This window comes from Ictidomys tridecemlineatus, chromosome 5 (assembly GCF_052094955.1).
Source record: "Ictidomys tridecemlineatus isolate mIctTri1 chromosome 5, mIctTri1.hap1, whole genome shotgun sequence".
NCBI classification, from domain to species: Eukaryota; Metazoa; Chordata; class Mammalia; order Rodentia; family Sciuridae; genus Ictidomys; species Ictidomys tridecemlineatus.
In genome coordinates this window covers 167,328,234-167,347,388 of record NC_135481.1, presented here as the reverse complement: position 1 = coordinate 167,347,388, position 19,155 = coordinate 167,328,234, and the positions used below count along the sequence as shown (strand labels likewise).

At 40.2% G+C, this 19,155-nt stretch overlaps 1 protein-coding gene across 7 annotated transcripts in view; it reads left to right on the top strand.

Moving 5' to 3' along the window:
* The first annotated feature begins 8,144 nt into the window (after positions 1 to 8,144).
* Positions 8,145 to 19,155, top strand: part of Plcb4 (phospholipase C beta 4) — a 381,561-nt gene continuing 370,550 nt past the window's right edge. For 4 of the 7 annotated variants that reach the window (XM_078051427.1, XM_078051425.1, XM_078051426.1 and 1 more), the window contains exon 1: positions 8,145 to 8,283. The gene's annotated coding sequence lies outside the window, so the exon portion shown is untranslated. Of the gene's footprint in view, positions 8,284 to 8,390; positions 8,549 to 19,155 lie in introns of those variants that run through there. The other 3 variants (XM_078051422.1, XM_078051419.1, XM_078051418.1) reach the window with 3 other exon arrangements.

Below are 19,155 nucleotides of genomic sequence, written 5' to 3'. Positions count from 1 at the left end.
CATTAATTGTCTGCAAATCTGCTACAGTGAGTAGAATGTTGTACATATGAAAGAAGAATGATGGCTGCATCTCCTCCCGGGAGTCTCACGTAGGTCATGAATTTCCATAAATTAGAAAAAGGTACCCCTTCTTTGAAGCTGATTCAATTCAGGGTTTGGCAAAGGGCTTGATCAAGGACCATCTCAGGCAGCTGGGTGTCCTTGGGCAGTAGACAACTTAACCACATATGTAGTCCTGCCTTAATCCTAGGTAGGACTTTATTTAGTGTCAGAACTTCATATGGTGCTAGAAACTCAGTCATCTCGTTGGTTAAGTGCTAGAGCAATTAACAGCTCAGTTCATAAAGCTGGGAAAGGGAAACATTTTTTTTTTTAAGAAGACAACTCTAGAATATGAGAAAAATGATTCTCTCTTTTTTGGATCATGAGCTAAAATACAGGTTTTATAGAATTCTGTCCATATTCAATTACTTTAACTTCTTTGTTTGGGGTTTTGTTAAACCGATGAGACTTTATGATTTCTGAAAAGGAAGGTGGAGTCCTAGCATGACATCATCTGGAGAAGCAACCCAAGCAAGTCACTAGGCCTCTCTGGGATTTAAAATGTCCATCAAGTAGTTGAGATGATTGGATCACATGATCCTCTAAGTCATTATTAGGTGGGAAGCTGTAAACATTCTTAAGTATTATTACTATTGTCATTAGGCAGTACTAGGGATTAAAAGCAGGTCCTTGCACGTGCTAGGCTCGTGCTCTCCACTGAGTTACATTCCCAGCCTTTTTTTCATTTTTATTTTGAGATAAGGTCTTACTAAGTTGCCCAGGCAGGCCTTGAACTTGTGATCCTCCTGTTTCAGCCTCTCAAACAGATGGGATAACAAGCGTGCATCATTATGCTTAGTTAAAATTTATTATTTTTATCTTGGTCAATGAGAATCAAAAGGGCAAAACTGACTGAAAAAGGAAGGTCAAAAAAATTATTTTTGTGTGGGTGAAAATTCTGGGCTTCCTGAGACACAGAGAATAATAAATTTAACTGAATTGTGGTTTTGTTGTGATTCCAACCACATGGAGTCAGTGAAGGAAAAAAAAGAACATTGAGTCTTGTGGAGTGTGCAATTGATATTTATATTGTAAGTTAATGTATTTTTCTAATCTTATTGCAGCACAACAGAAATGGTTGGAGCAAATCACTGTATTTATAAAACTGATTTGTTCACATTTAAAAAATGGAGAGAAATACAAAATCATGCAATTAGGCCAACAGTTGAGTAGCCTCATTAAAGAAGTGTATATATTCTCTATATGCTCTCATTTCATTTTGTGTAATCTTGTCATAAACACCAGGTAAGTAGGAACAGTGCACTTGTCTATAAATCACATCCCATAGGTTAAATGCTGACATCCACTCTTTAAGTTTCTCATTTAGATCTAATATATAGTACATATCCCTCACATTTCAAGGGAATACTCACAAACATTTTGGCATTAGAAAAATAATTTAATTGTCTGCTGACTTATTTTAGAAAATTCCTTCATATTTTATTCAGAAATATGTCATCATTTTATTTTTGCTATCTGCATAAAACACTTAGGAATTCATTTTACCATGACATTGAATAGCCTTTATTCTCACAGAACAATCCATTAACAGAAGTATTAAGGACTTAGCATACTATGTTATTCTAGTCAGAGGAAAAGCCAAATAAATAGCATTCTAGGATGAGGATAGCTTTTTATGGACCTTCCAGTACTCTTAAAAAAAAATCCTCACTTTTTTGGGCCCTCATAATAAATTGAATTAATTAATTTTATCATATGTATATGATAATATACTAGATGACAAAAAAGAAAAATATCACTCATGAAAGCTGAAATAGGGATGAATCATGGACAAAATGATGATAAAAAAAAACAGACATAAAAAAGTATATTCTGCATGATTCTACTTATGCAAAGTTCTAAAACAGGTAAAGCAATTTGATGGGGTTAGGATGGTGTTAACCTCTAATGTGGTGGTGGCGACAGGGCTGGATACCCAGAGGGGGAGACTGTTATTCAGCTTCCCATTGCTTTGACAAAATATCTGATAAAATCAACTTAGAGGAGGAGAAATTTATTTTGGCACATGGTTTCAGAGGCATTAGTCCATGGTCAGTTGGCTCTTTTGGTATGGGCCTCTGGTGAGACACAGCTTTATGGCAGTGGTGGTGGAACAGAGCTGCTCACCTTGTAGAGACTGGAAAGCAGAGAGAGAAAGAGTGAAGAAGAGATTGAGGACAAGATACAACCCCAGTGACCTACTTCTTCCTACAGTTTCTACCACCTGCAACAGTCCACTCATTTAGGAACCCATCATTAGATTCATTGATTGATGGGGTCAGCGCCCTCAGGGTTCAATCACTTCCCCTAAACCTCAGAACATTGTTGCAATGGAAACTCAGCCTTCCACACATGAACTTTTGTGGGAGATTCCAGATCTAAATTATAATAGGTAGTGATTGGGAAAGATCCTAAAATAACCCTCTGTGTTTCTGACAATGTATTACATCTTGATGCAGTTGTTGATCACATCAGCATTTATAAAAGTGAAACTTCCCTGAGTTCCCATTTAACATACCAGGTACAGATGTTATACAGACACAAGAACACTCACAACCCTACTGTCATCCTCGTCGTCAGTCATCATCATTGTAGTATATTTGAATCTCTACAGTCTAATCATATACTAAGCATGGCTCACACACAGAAAATTCTACTCTTAAGCAAGAACTTTAGAATAGAGTAAAACTATCTTGTCTGTTTTACTTTTTTTTCTATTCTCTCCACATTTAATTTAATTTAATAGTCACACAATTAATTTAATAATAAAGTTGAGTGTTTTTTCCCGTCATCTATGTTTAAATTGTAAATTAATTCAATCTTTGGGCAATTTTCCTTATTTTCATTGTTTTTGGTTCCCAGTGCCTCCAATGAGTTGTTTTAGTTCCCTAGCACACAAGTGATGAAGATACAAGGTTAGGGACGGGTATTCCCTGGGGCCGAGACAACTCCTGTCAGACCTGTCTGTGAGCTGTCTCATTTTTCAAAGATATATGTCTCTAATTAAGGCAGACTGGACAAATGGGACAGTGGTGACCTCTTCATTTCCAAAGGACAGGATGTTAAGAGCTAGGTGGAAGCTGTGATTAATGGGTCACTTTAAATCCGAACAAGAGATATACTGTCCTTTCTCTAAAAAGGATATCATGTGCGGCATATTACAGCAGTACATACATACCCAGGTTTAGAGCAGCACAATTTGCAACTGTCAAGCTATGGAACCAGTCTAGGTATCTGTCAATCTATGAATGGGTAAAGAAAATATGGTATACACACACACACACACACACACACACACACACACACACAATGGAGTTTTATTCAGCCATAAAGAAGAATGAAATTATTTCATTTGCAGGAAAATGGATGGAACTTGAGAACATTTTTGTGGAGTGAAATAAGCCAAGCATAAAATCAAGGATCATATGTTTCTTCATATGTGGAATGGTAGAAAGAAAAAAGGAAAAGAAAGTTCTGGGTGTGTGTGAGACGGAGGCTGGGGGTGGAGTATCTGAAAATGGAAAGGAGATGGGTAGAGGAAAGGCATCAGGGGAGGGAGGCGAAAAAGAAGGGAAAATGCTGGGGAAGGATATTGAGCAAAATGTACTGTTACATTGTGTGCATGTACAAATATGTAACAACAAATTGCACCATTTTGTACAATAAAAAATGGGAAAATGAAAAGGATATACTGTTGTCTTCTGCTAACATGGTCAAGACTATTCACCTAGAGGCCCTTGTCATTGCTGTCCACCACCTTTTACATTCTGCATCAGTAAGAAGTAAGACTTTATAAAAACCTTAGTAAGGAACAGGTCACACATTGATGGTTGCTCCAGCATTACCTGTGGTGAATCTTAATTTAAATAACAAGATGTTTACAGGGAATTGATAACTAGCATGTGCGGCTGAGCACAGAGAGGAGTTCACGGATCTATATTGGAGAGCCGGCCTTTATAATTGGATTCAGGGTTCCTCCTATAGTAGAAACCATTCATTCCATTTTACCTGACTCCCTCCCTGCCAAACCTTTAGCTTGGCCAGGATAGGCAGTTTTCTCTGTATTTTTAGTGGACACTGGGACAGGTGGGTGGGCTTAACTTTTTTGTAGATGCTTTACTCAGTAGGGTGACTTGCCTGGCATGTGAGGCCCAACATTGAGATGCTATAGAGTTCAGGCAAAAAGAATCAGAATCCTGGGGTGGAGTTCCAGAAGTTTCCTGCAGGGGGCCTCACTTATGTTTTCTATGGCAGAGAGATGGAATGGATAGCAATGCTGGACTCCTGACCACAGCAAACCTACAGCGGACTACATGACCACAGGTCAAGGGTAGTGACATTCATCCCTTTTCTTCTTTCTTTCTGCCCAACGTGTTAAAGAAACTAGGTCATGAAGGCCAAGTGCAGGAATGGGAATTTGGGAGAGTGGGGGTAGGAAACTATTTAATGGTTAGATCCTATGCCACTCCCCTCCTCACTTCAAGGACAAAGGACTCAACTGGGCCAACAAAGAATACAGGGAGAAGACTGAATTTAATTTGATTTAACCTAGTCTGAATTCTGATACTTAAGACTTAACAAATGTGCCCTAGTTGGAACCCACTCCTATATTCTTAGAATATACTACCTCTTGCTGGACTCAGTGGCCCATGACAATAATCCTAGCTATTTGGGAGGCTGAGGCAGGAGGATATCAAGTTTGAGACCAGCCTGGCCAATTTAGTTATAGCTTATCTCAAAATTAAAAAAAAAAAAAAGGAAAGGGCTGAGGATGTATCTCAATAGCAGAGCCTCCTAACTGAATCCCCATGACTGAAAAATAAAATAAAATAAAATGAATATACCTTATCTTTCTACTCTTACTCCTACAGGCAATCTCAGTGGAATTTCCTCTAAACCATCAAGCAGGTAATTATCACAACCTGGCTTAATATCTTCCAGTGGTTTTCACAACACACTTAGACTAAAGCCCAAAGTCGTCTCCATGTTCTTATAGGATTGGGTCCCTTCCTGTCTTTGTGACCCCAATTCTGCTCACTTCATGCCTCTAGTTTTTGGATATGCCAAGCACATTCTCATCTGAGGACTTTTGCTATTTGCTCCTCTGGAAATGCTGCTTCCCAGATATTTTCATTTCTCTTTTCATTCAGGTTCTCTCAAGTGCTGCATACTTGGGGAGACCATCTCTGATCCCTATAAAAAGTCCACTTTGGGGAGCATTTTCCTTTTCCTTATACACTACTCAATGTGCATGTTTTTAGAATTCCATTGTCTGTCTCATCTGATAGCATCCAAACTTCACAAGGACTATGCTTTGGTCTTTTGTTTACTTTAGTATCCTGGGCAAAGAATAGTGATGGTACATAAAGGATTTCAGAAATATTTGTTGAGGGCCTGACTAAAGCGTCATTAAGGGGAAGGAAAAGGGAGCTTTAAATGAAATGAAATTGAATTTAAGATTTAGGAAAAAACCCACTGTTTATATTCTGCTGAGACTCATTAATAAACTGAATATCAGATTGAAGACTTAATAATAACAAAATCTCAGTTATCTGGGAGGCTAGGCAGGAAGATTGCAAGTTTGAAGTCAGCCTGGGCAAGTTAATGAGACCCTGCCTCAAAAGAAAAAAAAAAAAGAGCTGAGGATATCACCTAGTAGTAGAGTGTCCCTGGGTTCAATCCCCAGTAATAGAAAAAGAAAAAAAACAAAAACAAAAACAAAAAGGACCATTGTATCTTACATCTGTTCCCATCAAAAGTGAAGTTGATTTCTCCATGTTTTGAATCTGTGAACATGGATAATAAACTCTGTTTGGCCAATAACATGTATGGGCATAAAATGCTCTTTTGGGCTTACTCTTTCTTGCTACTGGGAAATAGAAACTCACTGTAAGGAGAAGCTTCTAAGAAACCAACCTGTCATCTTATACATCTTATGAGGCTCCAGGTGACACATCTGCAGCAACATGAAAGGGCCTAAGAGAAGCAGCAAAACTGCTCTTCTGATATCAGCCAACTGCTGATTCACAGAATTGTGAAACAATTAATATTTGTTTTAAGTCACAAAGTTTTGGCACGTTTGTTACACGTGCCAAATATAGTATGTTTGGGTGCACTAAATACTAAGTTAAGTTCCCCTGTTTGAAACTGTCACACTCATGGATGACAGACAGCTACTTGCTTATTTGCTATGGATGCTACTTGGATAGGAGAACATACAAAGGAAGCTCTGGAGAACAGTCTGAATCTAGCTATACTACTCCCTGGCCACATGACCATGGGCCAAATTGCTTAGCATTTCTGAATCTCCATTTTCTCATATAGGGAGAACAAGTCTCAAATACTGCCCTAACTTCTTTCTACTCAGTCTGATCCAAAGACCAACAAAGAGAACATGATATAGCAGCATGCAGAATCTCAGGTTCTTCTCTAGATCTGAATGTAAATTGAATAAAATCCTGCAGTTTAAGAAGATAACCAGGCAATTTATGTATCTATTATTTTTTGTGTTACCACCTTGGCTTCAGCCAAAATCAACACATCTTGAAGACCCCTGAACAGCCAGCCAGTCAAGAACCAGCTTTATCTTGCTATCTGTTTTTCCTTTCCAGGCTTGTAGGGAAACTTGATCTAGGATATTTTTCTTGGCTTCCTCACAGGCAGACAGGCTCAGCTGTCTGAGGAGCTTTTTTTCAAGGCTCAGCTAAAATTACAGCTTAGTAGTTTATCTGTGGAGTGGTCAGTGGGCCCTCAGCCCCCTCCTACTTAAGGGTGTCCAGTTGCTTAATTTTTGATGATCATGTCCCTCTATTAGTACTGCCTGGAAATGGCCAGACTGTACCAGGGGAATAAGTCTTTTGCATTTCTAACTGCGAGTTTGGACTACTGTTTGCACATACGTTGCCCCTCTATTTCTTAAGCTACCCGCGCAGTCAGGCCCTTTCTATGCTCCTGGCCAGACGGACCTGCTCCGGAGGTTGAGCATGCCCAGTGCAGCTGTAAGCGTGGTGGCCCCAGTCCCCAATGCGCAGGTGCCACGTCTCCGGGTTTTGGTGGCCGCCGGCCGGGAACAGGAGGAGGCAGAGTAGCCCGGGGGAGGAGGGAACCCTCTGGGAGTCCTGGAGCTGATCGTAGCTAGGGTCCACACAAAGGCTGATGCTAGGTCCTACACCGTTAGGGCCTGAGTGTGAGTGTAACTTGAAGGCATCTGGGGGTTGTCATAGGGGAAGCTTGGGCGGGGAACTGGCTGGAGCAGAGCCCCAGCATCCCAGGGACCAAAGTCAGGGACAGGGGGTGGGGGTTGCATGTTTGAGGTTGCACTTGGGGGAAGACTTTCTGGAATCACTTTCAGTCTCAGTAGATCGGTGTAAGCCACGAGAAATAAAGAGAACATAGTAGTACTTGTTTTAGAATATTGTTTTACGGATTAAATGAATACAAAGCATTTAGAACAGTGTCTGACAGAGTGTAAGCACTTTATGTGTTTATTAAACAAAATTTAAACAAATAAGCACTGTCCCCATCTTGGCCCACGGCTCTGGGGCACCAGTTTTCACCAGTACTGTCACCCTCGGCTTTTAGTTTCCACCCCGGCCCCACGGCCCACTGCCCAGTTAAGTATCCCATCCGAGAAGGGTAATCCCCACTCTCGGTTCTGCGCCCGGCGACACAGAGTGCGCAAACGGACCCCCAGGCACCCAGCACGTGCAGAGGGGAGCTGCAGGGGAGACCCCCGAGAAACGCCCAGAGGGGCGGCCTCGTCGGACGCCCCACCCACCTTCTTCCACTACTACCTTCCACCCACTTTGGCTGCGCCGACCCCGGCCCTCAAGGCTGCACCCCGGGCCCGCTCGGCGCCCCCTCCCCGCCTCGCGGGCTCGCGGCAGCCAGGCGGCCAGCCCGGCCCCTGCCCACCCCCAGCCCAGCCCGGGCGCGCCGCACTGGGCATGCTCCGTAGCCTGGGCAGGTTGGGGCTGCGAGGCGACAGCTCGGGCTCCGGAGCCGGGAGGCGAAAACCGGGAGGGAGACTCGGGGGTTGGGGAGGAAGGATTCGCGGGCCATTGAGGGGCGGCGGGGCCCGGGGCCGGCGACTCGCAGAGCCCGGCGGACGGCGCAGCCGGCGGGCGCTGCCCCGTGGGCTCGCCCGGGAGGGACATCGGAGACCCCCCGCCCTCCGCCGAGGTAAGGACCGCGAGGCGGGGAGGCGGGGAGGCCGGGGGGGGGGGGGGCGGAGGCAGCAGGAGGGCGGGACTGAGGCGCCCGGGAGGGGGCTTGGCGGCAGCTCTTTATGGCGGGGAGGGGGTTGGTGGCGCCGGGAGCAGTAAGTGAGCTGCTCCGCAAACAAGATCTCACACACACACGCGCGCACACACACGCGCGCACACACTGAGTCTCCAGGCGGCGGCTGTGGCCGCATCCCCAGAAGCAGTTCCAGGCAAAGTGACAGGTAGGAGAAGGCATTTCGGGTCCCGCCCGAGGATGCTCCTGCCCGCCCCAGCCCGCGGGGCTTGTTTGCTTTCGGCGGGTGCGTCCCGGACGCGCGCGCGCGCACCCGGATGCCCTGCTGGGTACCCAGTGCAGGTGCGGGGTGCTAAGTGCCCTGAGCGCGCCGGAGGCAGGGGACCCCGCCACCAACCCCCTTCCCCTGAAGTCATCACCTACTGGGTTTCCTCAGACTCTCCGGACATTCACCCGCTTTTGGGCTAGAAATAGCTCGGCTCGACGTGTATATGATTATTTTGGTTGGAAATAGTTGGCACCGTGCAACGCATGTAAATGTGTATGCGTGTGGATCTTCTTAACCTCTTCTGGGGAAATGAGAGAAATGATTGACCGTTTGCACTTAAAACTGCACTGACAGGCTCAGCACTCCTTGGGGGGCACTGTCTGGGCCTCCTAAAACCGTATCAAGGAAGGAGACAAAAGATTGCCTTATTTTCAGAATTTTAAAGTTGCTTTTTCCTTAACCAATTAGACCCTGCCTATATAGTACAATACTTTGCAGTGTAGACTTTGTAGACTGCCGAATTGAAATATGAAGATAAGGAATCTCCAATTTCCAAATGTGTCTAAGTGTAACTTCATCTAGAATCATAAAACTACCATTGTTTTAGAAAGAAAGGCGAATCTCTATTCCATTTCCATAAATATCCACGTATTTGAGAGAAAACTCTTAGCATTTTTTCCCCTTAACTCCTGTAAAGATTCTAGCTGTTGTTCTGAAATATTTGAGTGTTTGAGATTTAACTCGGGGTAAAGTATTCATGGTAGGTTGTCATGTTTTTGAAACCATAAATGCCATACATGCTGATCTATGAATTTAAGGTATGGCTGTTTAAAGATAGCAGTTTAACAATTTTGTTTGGCTTGTAATCATCTCTAAACATAGGCAGTCATATAACGTCCCAAAATTGAAACTGAATTTCCCTTTTAAAGAGAAATAAGGTTCATAAAATAAACATAACCAGGAAAATCAACTGGTGACTTTACCTGGGTCTTCTCCAAGGAGGTGAAGAAAATGTCCCAAGAACTGTGCTCTTCAGAATAGGAAAACTGTGTATATGTGTAAAATTCAAACTTTTATCTTTTTAGTGTTTTCAAGAAGGTTAGTTTAAAAAGGTGCGGTTGAGCTGAGAACTTAATATTTTGTATTCTTCACACTTCAGTGGCCTAACTTAGAGAATTATAATGTAAGATAAAAAAATCTAGCTCAGCAGGAGTGTGTGGTGTAATCCCTGACTGTGTTATGTAATCTAGAATGCTGTTTTTTTCATAGGACAAATCTTGCATATTTTTCAGCTGGTGTATTGATCTATTATGTCATCTTCCTTTTGAACTACAGAAATTTAATAAACGATTTCTGTCTTTGGAGAACACCTGTTTTTAGAAAAAAAAATCACTTTTAAATGGTGTAGCATTTTTATTAGCATTTTTATGAACCCGGGAATCTTGCTGCTAGAATTAGTAACCTTCGAATGTAACATAGCATAGGTAAGGATACCATGTATTAGATAACTGATTACACTTCCCTCCAACTATATTATTACTCAGCTATCAGAACTTAGTTTTGATTTAGCTTTGATGATACCACCAGCTCTGAATTAATCCCTGTGGAAATGCTGTTCTACAAGTAACTGTCAAAACAGGATTTCAAAGATTTCCATTTGATCACTGGGTGCACATTTACATCTGTTGGAATAATTCTACCTTTATTTTACAAATGCACACCCACACAGTCGAGCTTTGTTCTAAAATACTCTTTTGGAAGTTTTATATTTGTGTGCCTGAAAAATGTGAGTGATGTTAAACTCCTTACATGCCCTGGGATCCTGAGGCAGTGTTTTTGCCTCATGAGATAGTGAAATCGAGACTTTAAAAAAGTATCACCAAAAAGCTTTTGCAGAAATGGATTTTTAAAATCTGAAATATCTCCTCCCCAGCAGAGACCAGTTGGTGCCTGAATCACTGCAGTTTTGTCTTTTTCAAGAATATATCTAGCTGCCTTTAGATTAATATATATTGCTGATTTTGGCAGCATGGGCCAGTTATACTTGGCAATCCCAATGAGAGGGGTATTTTCCTAGGAGAGTCCTAAATTCTTTTTAAGTTTGATTTATTAAGAATTGAAATGATAACTGAGTACTTGCCTTGTGTTCATCCCTACCCGATCCTCTAAGTGAAATTGAGGTGAAATTGAACTTCCAGGGACTTTGCTGTTTTCCTGGAACCCCTCACATTGACATGCTAATTTGTGAAAGGCTTTGAAATAGGAAAGGTAGCTTCTGGGTTTAGCGTCTGTATTCCCAGGTTTTCTGATGTAACTGGCAAACTCAGATTAATTAGAATTAATGAACAATTTTTGCAGATTAGTTTTTAAAAAGTTAGTAATTAGCTACCACATTGGTTTCTTTTTTGTTTTAGAATCATACTTTGAGAATAAATTTTATTTTTTTTGGATCTGTGCACTTAGGTAATATAGTCCTGGGAAGGAAAGCATGTGTATTCCTTATGTTTTCCACAAATGTCTTTAGTAGCAAACTCAAATATTTTTGGGTGAGTATAAATATTCTTTGAAGTTTATAGTTATATTCAAGCAAATTGAGGCTAAATGTCATTTGTGACCACCTCTAGAGTAAGGGTGAAACAGTATGTTTACAACACTGATGACCCAGGATTTTAATGAATGATGACAATGGGTCCCTGTAAAATTAAGAACTTTTGTGTTTGATGTGCAGAATCAGGTCAAGGACTAATGATGATGCTTTAATGATCACAGTTGGTGATTTTGTGTCCAGATTGAAGTTCCCCAAATTGATACTTTTCAGTTTATATTAGTGTTTGTCAAAAACACACTTTTTTTTCTGAGAGGTAGATGTTGCTTCTAAAGCTGATGGGCAGTAGCAGTGGCTCTCTGTTGGGGTTCAAATGTCAAATAGATTTGGGTTAATTCTCAGCACTGACCATTCCACATTTTCCTATTTCCCTGTCATACTCGGGAAATAGAACAATCTTACTTCCTTCTTTTCCTTAGAATTTGTTTTCTGTTTAACAGTTTTCTTTTGATAAACCTGACTGTTTAAAGTAGAATTATTTCCTCAAGTTAGAATACTATTTACCTTGTTATGCTTTAGAATGAAATAAAGGTTTTGCATGTTCAGAGGTTGTGATTCTTTCGCCCCACCAAATATAACAATGGATTCACTTTACTTGCAGTGAAGGTAGAACCCGGTAATGATGCATTACTGAACAGATGGAAACGAGATGTTTGCATTGTCCTTGCTAGAATTAAGCTGCTTAAAAAAAAAAAAATCATCCCAGAATGACTTTTATTTGAAAGACCAATTTTATGTGATTGCAAAACCATCTCCAAACCATAGTTTTCTAAAAATCTGGTTGGACATTTCTTTGGATGCTTCTCCTCTGAGAAATTATAGCCCAAGTTCCTAGAGCAGGTGAAAGTAAGAATGGCCTGCCTTTCAGATCGCAGTGAGGAGATCATTATGTTCTGCAGGATAAATGACCAGCTGAGTTTTCTATTTTCCCTGTATGAACTCTATCAACTTTCTTTTCCATTTTCTTTATGGAATCAAAAAAATTTGAAAGGGCCATAAAGCAGAAGGTTTTTCTTAGAAGACCTCTCTCCTCTACTTCATATAAACTTTCACTGAGACTGTCACACACCATGTGACCACAAGATAGTGTTGTTATCTTCTCCCCTTGACTGGGAGTCTCTTTCACAGCTGTTCTCCCATGATCCTTTGGAAAATTCCACCTCCAGCAACTGAAACACCCCTGGGTCAGGCAAATCCTTGCTTTAAGACACATTGCCCTTCTGAAGCACTCTTTTCCTCCTGAACAATTAAAGGATGTTTTTGGCTCCTTGACATGAATGAATCTAAGTAGCCATTTCCTGAGAAACAGGAAGAAAAAAGGTAACTTGAGGTAATTAATTATAAGCAGCCCCTTCAGAGAGGAGCGATCACAGACCCATCTTATATTTGATATCTTTTATTTCCTTGAATAGGAGGAATTCCTCACTTCAGATCTACCCATCCCATCAAGTTCTGAGGATGTAACTTGGTGGGTCTATAAATGTAGCTGGCAAATCTGTATTTGTCTTTACTTTCAGGTGACACTTAGGAGAGCCATTGCTAGACCTTGGCATTTAATGAGTTGAATAGAATCACCTATATTACCATGTGAGTCCGTTTTAATATGTATTATTTTGATAAGTATATTTCAATATGATTAGTCTCTGCTGTACTTTTTAAGTATTTAATCTTACTCATTTAAACTCATTTAAAATATGATGCTAAAAAAAGCCTAAACAATTCACTAGGTTATAAAGGGGTCCATGACCCACACAAGGTGAAGAACATCTGCTCTAGAAATGCTCACTCTAAGAAGCAGCTGGTGGGTGGATGCAGTGGGGATTGCAGTGTGAGTTTGCTTTCAGCAATGTAAAGTTGCTGAGACCTTCAGGCACTGGAATCAAGTTGACTGAGATCAAATCCTGACAATGTCCTGTGCTAGCTATGTGGCCCCAATCATCCATCTACTCTGAGCTTCAGTTGTCTTATATGTAAAAGCAGGAGAATAATCCTATAGGGTTCTTCACAGTGCTGCATCATGAATGATTTGGGTAACGTGTGACTGACACTCTACAATTGCTAATGCCCTTCTGCTATCAGTGCTGGTAGTGTTATAGCTGATCTTTCTTACTTGCCTCCATAAAGGCAAATAGTATTGATTTATCCACACAGATCAGTCAGTGGAAATTTCTTTAAAACTTAGAAGGAATAATTGCATGGCCACCTTGCAAATACATAATGTTCTTATCCCCCAACTGGACCACCATGAAATGCCAGATCTTCCTTTGGACATGCCTGACTCTGTGACTACATTTGAATAGAGGGATATAGCATTAACTCAATCCTAAGAGCTTCACATCTTTGTGACTGTGGGATTTTGTAATACAACTCAGTGAGCCAGATGCTATCCCCAGGGCATCTGTGTCTCTCAGCTAGGCTTTTAAAAAAGACCATATTAAGCCATTTAGTTCTGGAAGAAGAGAAACATTCACTAGAAGAATTTGGGGATCACTGAAGTTTAGGGGAGTTGTCATGACTCCTGTTTTCCCACGGGACTTTAGTGGGAACACTCAAATTCACTACTTTGCATAGTAATAACATCAGTGAAACAAAATAGTAGAACATTTGTTGAACACTTAAAAAATATGCTACTCTGTTTAATCCTTCTAATACCTTTTAAGGTGAGAATTAAAGAATATGCATTTGGGGAAACTGAGGCTCGGAGAGGTGAAGTTCATCATCCTGGGGAGTTAGAGATGGGATTGAATCCCAGGTAGGTGGATTCTAGAACTCCCAGCTTTCAGCCACTGTATTGTGTTACCTGCCAACAAGGGTGGTACAGGCTGCAGAAAGGTACAATAGAAAGTTTTGTGACAATTATTGCAAGTGCCTGGGCTGAGATGTGACAGATAAGCTTCTGGCAGCCCTGCTGCCAAGATGGAATTAACTTAGAAATTTGAGGGCAATCCTCTTCTCATCCCAGGCGCTTGTTTCTGCACTTGCCTGGGCCACATATCTGAGGGAGGGAGATTACTAAATACTAGTCTCGGGGAGCAAAAAAAAAAAAAAAAAAAAAAATATATATATATATATATATATATATAGATAGATAGATAGATAGATAGATAGATAGATATAGTATCCTCTTTTCTGGAGGAGTTTCTTATGGTTTCAGTGAGACCACTGTGGACTGGTGCCTTTAAGGGCCAGGCAAGTATCATCCCCAAGGGCACCTGACCAGGTAAGATGTCAGAGACCTCAGGGAGGCATGGGGCTTGTGTCCATTCAAGCCCTTCCTAGGGAGCAGCTGTTGACCAGATCTGCCAGATTTCTACCAGGTGGGCCCATCCAGTGCATATGCGTTTTCAAGAGAAGCATGAAATGCAGATTTATTTGAGTGTGAAATCTCATTTTAAAATGTTTGGAAATAATTAAAATAGAAACAAACCTGTCAACCCAGGGTGTGGCCAAACCAAGCATATTTCTGGAATGAATTCTGCCCAGTTGTGCCTTTTGTCAAAATTTGAGCCTTTTGTCAAATCTAAGTGCTTGGAAATATCATGCACTGGAGAATGTCAGTGGCTTTGTTTTGCTCCTCCTCCCCTTTTTGGTAAATTTTCTGTTAAATTTCTTACAAAGGTTGTTATAGTCATTTATTTTGAGTATACCTAGAGTTCAGATTCTGAATTTCTGCCTAATTTTTCTCTTCCCCATTTTTCTACAATGTGAGCAAATATACAAAGTCAAGATGCAGGATGTGGTTTTCTCTTGTATTTCAAGAATTCCTAAGTGTAGAGAAATGGGTGACTTCATTTTTGGGGACACAGAGGTTCTCTTCCATGTGTCACAGATTTGAACTCTAAACCAGTCACAGGTTGTCTCTCCTGCCATTTGGTTGTTGCTATATTTGTCGCTTAACATATAGAAAGTAGATCTGTTTCTGCAGGTTAGTATTTCAAGGTGCAGTTCTCAGAGCCCTCATTTTCTTTTTTGCTCTTAAACAGGAAGTCATGCTGGATGAAATCAATGTACAGTCCTCTTGAGATGGGTTTCTCTCTTATCTACTGATGTACAATGATGGACAATCACACAGTCCTCTCTGGAATGTCTTTCAAGTTTTTGTTTTAAGTGGTTTAAAAAATGATATAAGCGATACACTAATATCTTCTACTTGAAATGACAATGCAGAATGCAGAAGCAAAATGTAATCTTTCCCATCTACAGCCATCCCCAAATATAACAACAATAGTTTAGAATGTCTCTTTTCCATGCATTTAAACATGTAAGTAAAATACATGTCCTTTTTTTAAATTACACAAGCTGTATCATACTATATACGTTGTTCTGAGACTTACTTTTATCCACTTAACTGAATATCATGGAGATATTATTATACTGGTATACTAGTTATCTCATTCTTTCTAACATTGCATAAAATATGGGAATATGTATATATCATTCTTATTTAACCGTTTTCAAATTTTCAATATTGCACACTGAAAGATTGAAGATCTTTTTCATAGGTGTTCATGCACACATGTGTAAATTTCTTGTAATTAAATTCCAAGAAATAAACCTTTTTGTCAAAAGGGTATGCACATTTTAAATTTTGAGAAAGCAACTGCCAAATTGCCTTTTTAAAAGGTCCCCGTGAAATTTCTATCTCCTAGTACCTCAGATTATGCAGCTGAACATCTCTAACCGAAGTATGCTCCACATTGTTACATCAATTTACTAATTCAGTTAGACTTCAGTTATATACTGTAGACCAGGAAATGACTTTAGAAATAGACCATGTTCTTAAAATTCCTTGACAATACAATACTTAATCTAAAAGAATTTACCAGTTAAGGGACTAATGTAAAAGTCCTTTAATAAAGAGAGATATATTGTAGAATCTGAGAGTTGAAAGTCTGTTTTCTGATCAGCTTGGGTAGCTGTGAAACTCTATACTTCTCTTAGTAGGGACATGTCATTAATACTCTTGAATACGTGGCCATAGAAGTGCAGTCCTTCGCAGCCAACACAGAACAGAGGTTGATATTGAGCTGGCCAATTACGTTAATTTCATTGCTAAAAGTCCTGTCTAGTTGTGTTTGTAGCTCTAGATTTCCTAATAAAATCAGGTTTCAGTATCCATGCAATTTGTGGGTTCAGACAACTGAAGACTGAAAGTGTTCAAGTAGAAAAGTGTTTTTACTGAACATATGTATACTTTTTTTCCTCTTATAAATTCTTTCCTAAACAATGCAGTATAACAACTATTTACATTGCATTTGCATTATGTTGGTTATTATAATTAATATGGAAATGATTTAAACTATGCAGGAAGATGTGCATAGGTTACATAAAATACTACACTACTTTATCTAAATGAGTTGGGTATTTGTGGATTTTGATATCTGTTGGGGGTCTTGGAACCAAACCCCCGTGGATGCTGAGGAACAACTGTATTTAATTATTGAAGAATCCCTTTTTATAGTTTCCTTAGAGAATTAGAAGATTAGAGATAATGGTATCTTATTGAGTTTCCTTTAATAGATACCTGAAATTAATTTTCATGATTTTTAGAAATGATTCATAGACAAAGGAATATGTAAGTTTAAAGCTATCCTGTATTTTCATTTAGAGAGATATTGGGAAAAATGCAGAAAATCTAGGTCACCAATTTTGAACTTTTTCCAGAAGTGACAACTTTGATAACCACAATTCTTATCAATAATATAAAGTTAGTTATTGGCTACTTTTCAGAATTTTATGACGTCAACTACAAGAATTTGATTCACCTAAAAGTATCACAATAGCAGGAATAATAAGTCTTGATGTGTATAAATGGCAGAAAAACCAAATCTTGTTTCTGTTTTCCAAAGACGGATTTTGTTCTTTCATCTGTTTTTCCAGATATCCATTTTTAAGACAAATTCTGGTTAGTTTGGCAATGACATTCAGATTCTGGTTGTGTGCCTTCTGCATGTTTATTTTTACAGCACACTGTGAATTGTAGAAATATGGTAGGATTCAGTCACATTTCCTTGGCATTGAAACTTTGCATAGTCAAGAAAGTCTGTGATAAATTTTGCTCATGAAAATGTTAAAGTGTTTCACAGTTTACAGACAATTGCTTTGATAATGTCTGTGACAGCCCAAAGGAGGGCACTACCTGGTCACTCTTTAAACCTGTGTCCTTCAGGGCCCTGCTAAGGAATAGACGGCACATGTAAACCAAGTCCATAGAGGACTGCTTAAAAAAGAGACTCTCAAGAAGGTGTGGGCAGGTGTAGGGACACAATCAGGACGAATACTAAAGAAGGATCTGGCAATGATAAGCAGCTATCACTTCTCCAAGGAAAGGGGCAAGAGCTGTGTCCTTTTTTAGAGGGTCATAGTCAATCTGTAGATCCTTTCAGGGAGAGAGCAGGGAAATATGTATATCTATGTCACTTTCCTCCTGACTTCCAAACTCTGGTAGGTACTTTCTACTAGTTGAACTCAAAGAAGCCTGAAGGGTGAGGGTGGAAGAGGTTGACCAATGGATCTGTGGGGGACAGATGGCAGACCCCACCCACTTGCCCTTCCAGAATAGAGGTGTGCATGGGTGAGAGTTCAGACCGGGATGGATAGCTTGTAGTCTGGTTTTGAGGACAAAATAAAATAAAACTGCAGTTACAATGATTAAATTGAAAAAAGGAAAAAAAAAAAAAAGAAAACTGGGCATGTTCCACAGTGCCACATGGCTGGTATCAGTAGGATTTGCAGTTGGCCTTATAAGTGACATTCTTGGGAATTGCATAGGATGGGAAACTTTTTGTATTTATTTGATGAAATGGAAAGATGTAGGCTTAGAGTTAGAAGAGATTCATAAAGTCTGTCAACATGGAGTTGGATACCTAAGATATAATTTCTTTGCTTTTAATATTTTATGAAAATATTTTATCTGAAATGTCAGGTACCTAGGGAAAGAGACTAGGAGGAAATTAAGGTTATTAACAGTAATTTTCCTTCAAAGAAGTCAATTTAACTAAATCATTAGCATCACTGAGTTGAAATGAACCAGCTGTATTTTCCATTTGTTTGGCAGGTCAGTAAGACTCTGACTTGGTCTTATCTATTCTCTCGTTTTCTTGGTCCTGCTGTTGGAGAAGGTGAAGGCTGTTCTGTTTGGGATATGTGCTTGTTAAGCAGTGACCCTTGATTAGAATCATAAAATCATGCTGTAAAGAGTTCATCTTTTCTTACATCCAAATTTTATGGTGTAAGAAACTAAAGCACTATTAGCAGCTGCTGCTATGCAAGTTCCAGAGTTGGCAACTCTGGGGATGTCACATCACTACTCTAACCTGAAGGAATTGCATCAGATTAATTCATTCTTGCTGTTATTATTGTAGATCTCCCTAATTCCTAGAGCTTTCTTGCCCTTGCATGCGAAGTTATTTTCATATATTAGGGCAGAGCTTCATGAGAGCTTCTTCCACTATTCAGCTCTTGAAATGGTGTTCCCTGTAAACCTCTACATAGCTCTTGATTCTGCTCATTCTAGACTTTTTCTATAAGAAAACTCATTCATTTCCACCTATTTGAAGGAGACTCCTCCATCTCTGACCTCCTTTCTGAGCTTCAGATAACATTCCTTAGTCTGTTACAGATTTTGACCCTGAAATCTTATGGGTGCTCCAGGTCAGGGTGGCTAAAACAGGAATCCTCGACTTCACTACCCGTGAATGTCCAGGGATTCTAATCTTTGTAGAACAAGTCACCCATCTGTGGAGTCTACCCCATTACAATGTCTCATTTCTGTCTGCTTTTCTCTATTCCTGTTGCTACTGCCTGTTCATATTTGATGCCTTGATTGTTCTGTGAATGGTTCAGTCTGCCTCCCTGTCTCTCCGTCATTCATTCCATCATGTATTCCATTGGTTATTAAATGAACATCAGGAACTCTTAACAATGGTGGAGTTGGAGCTCT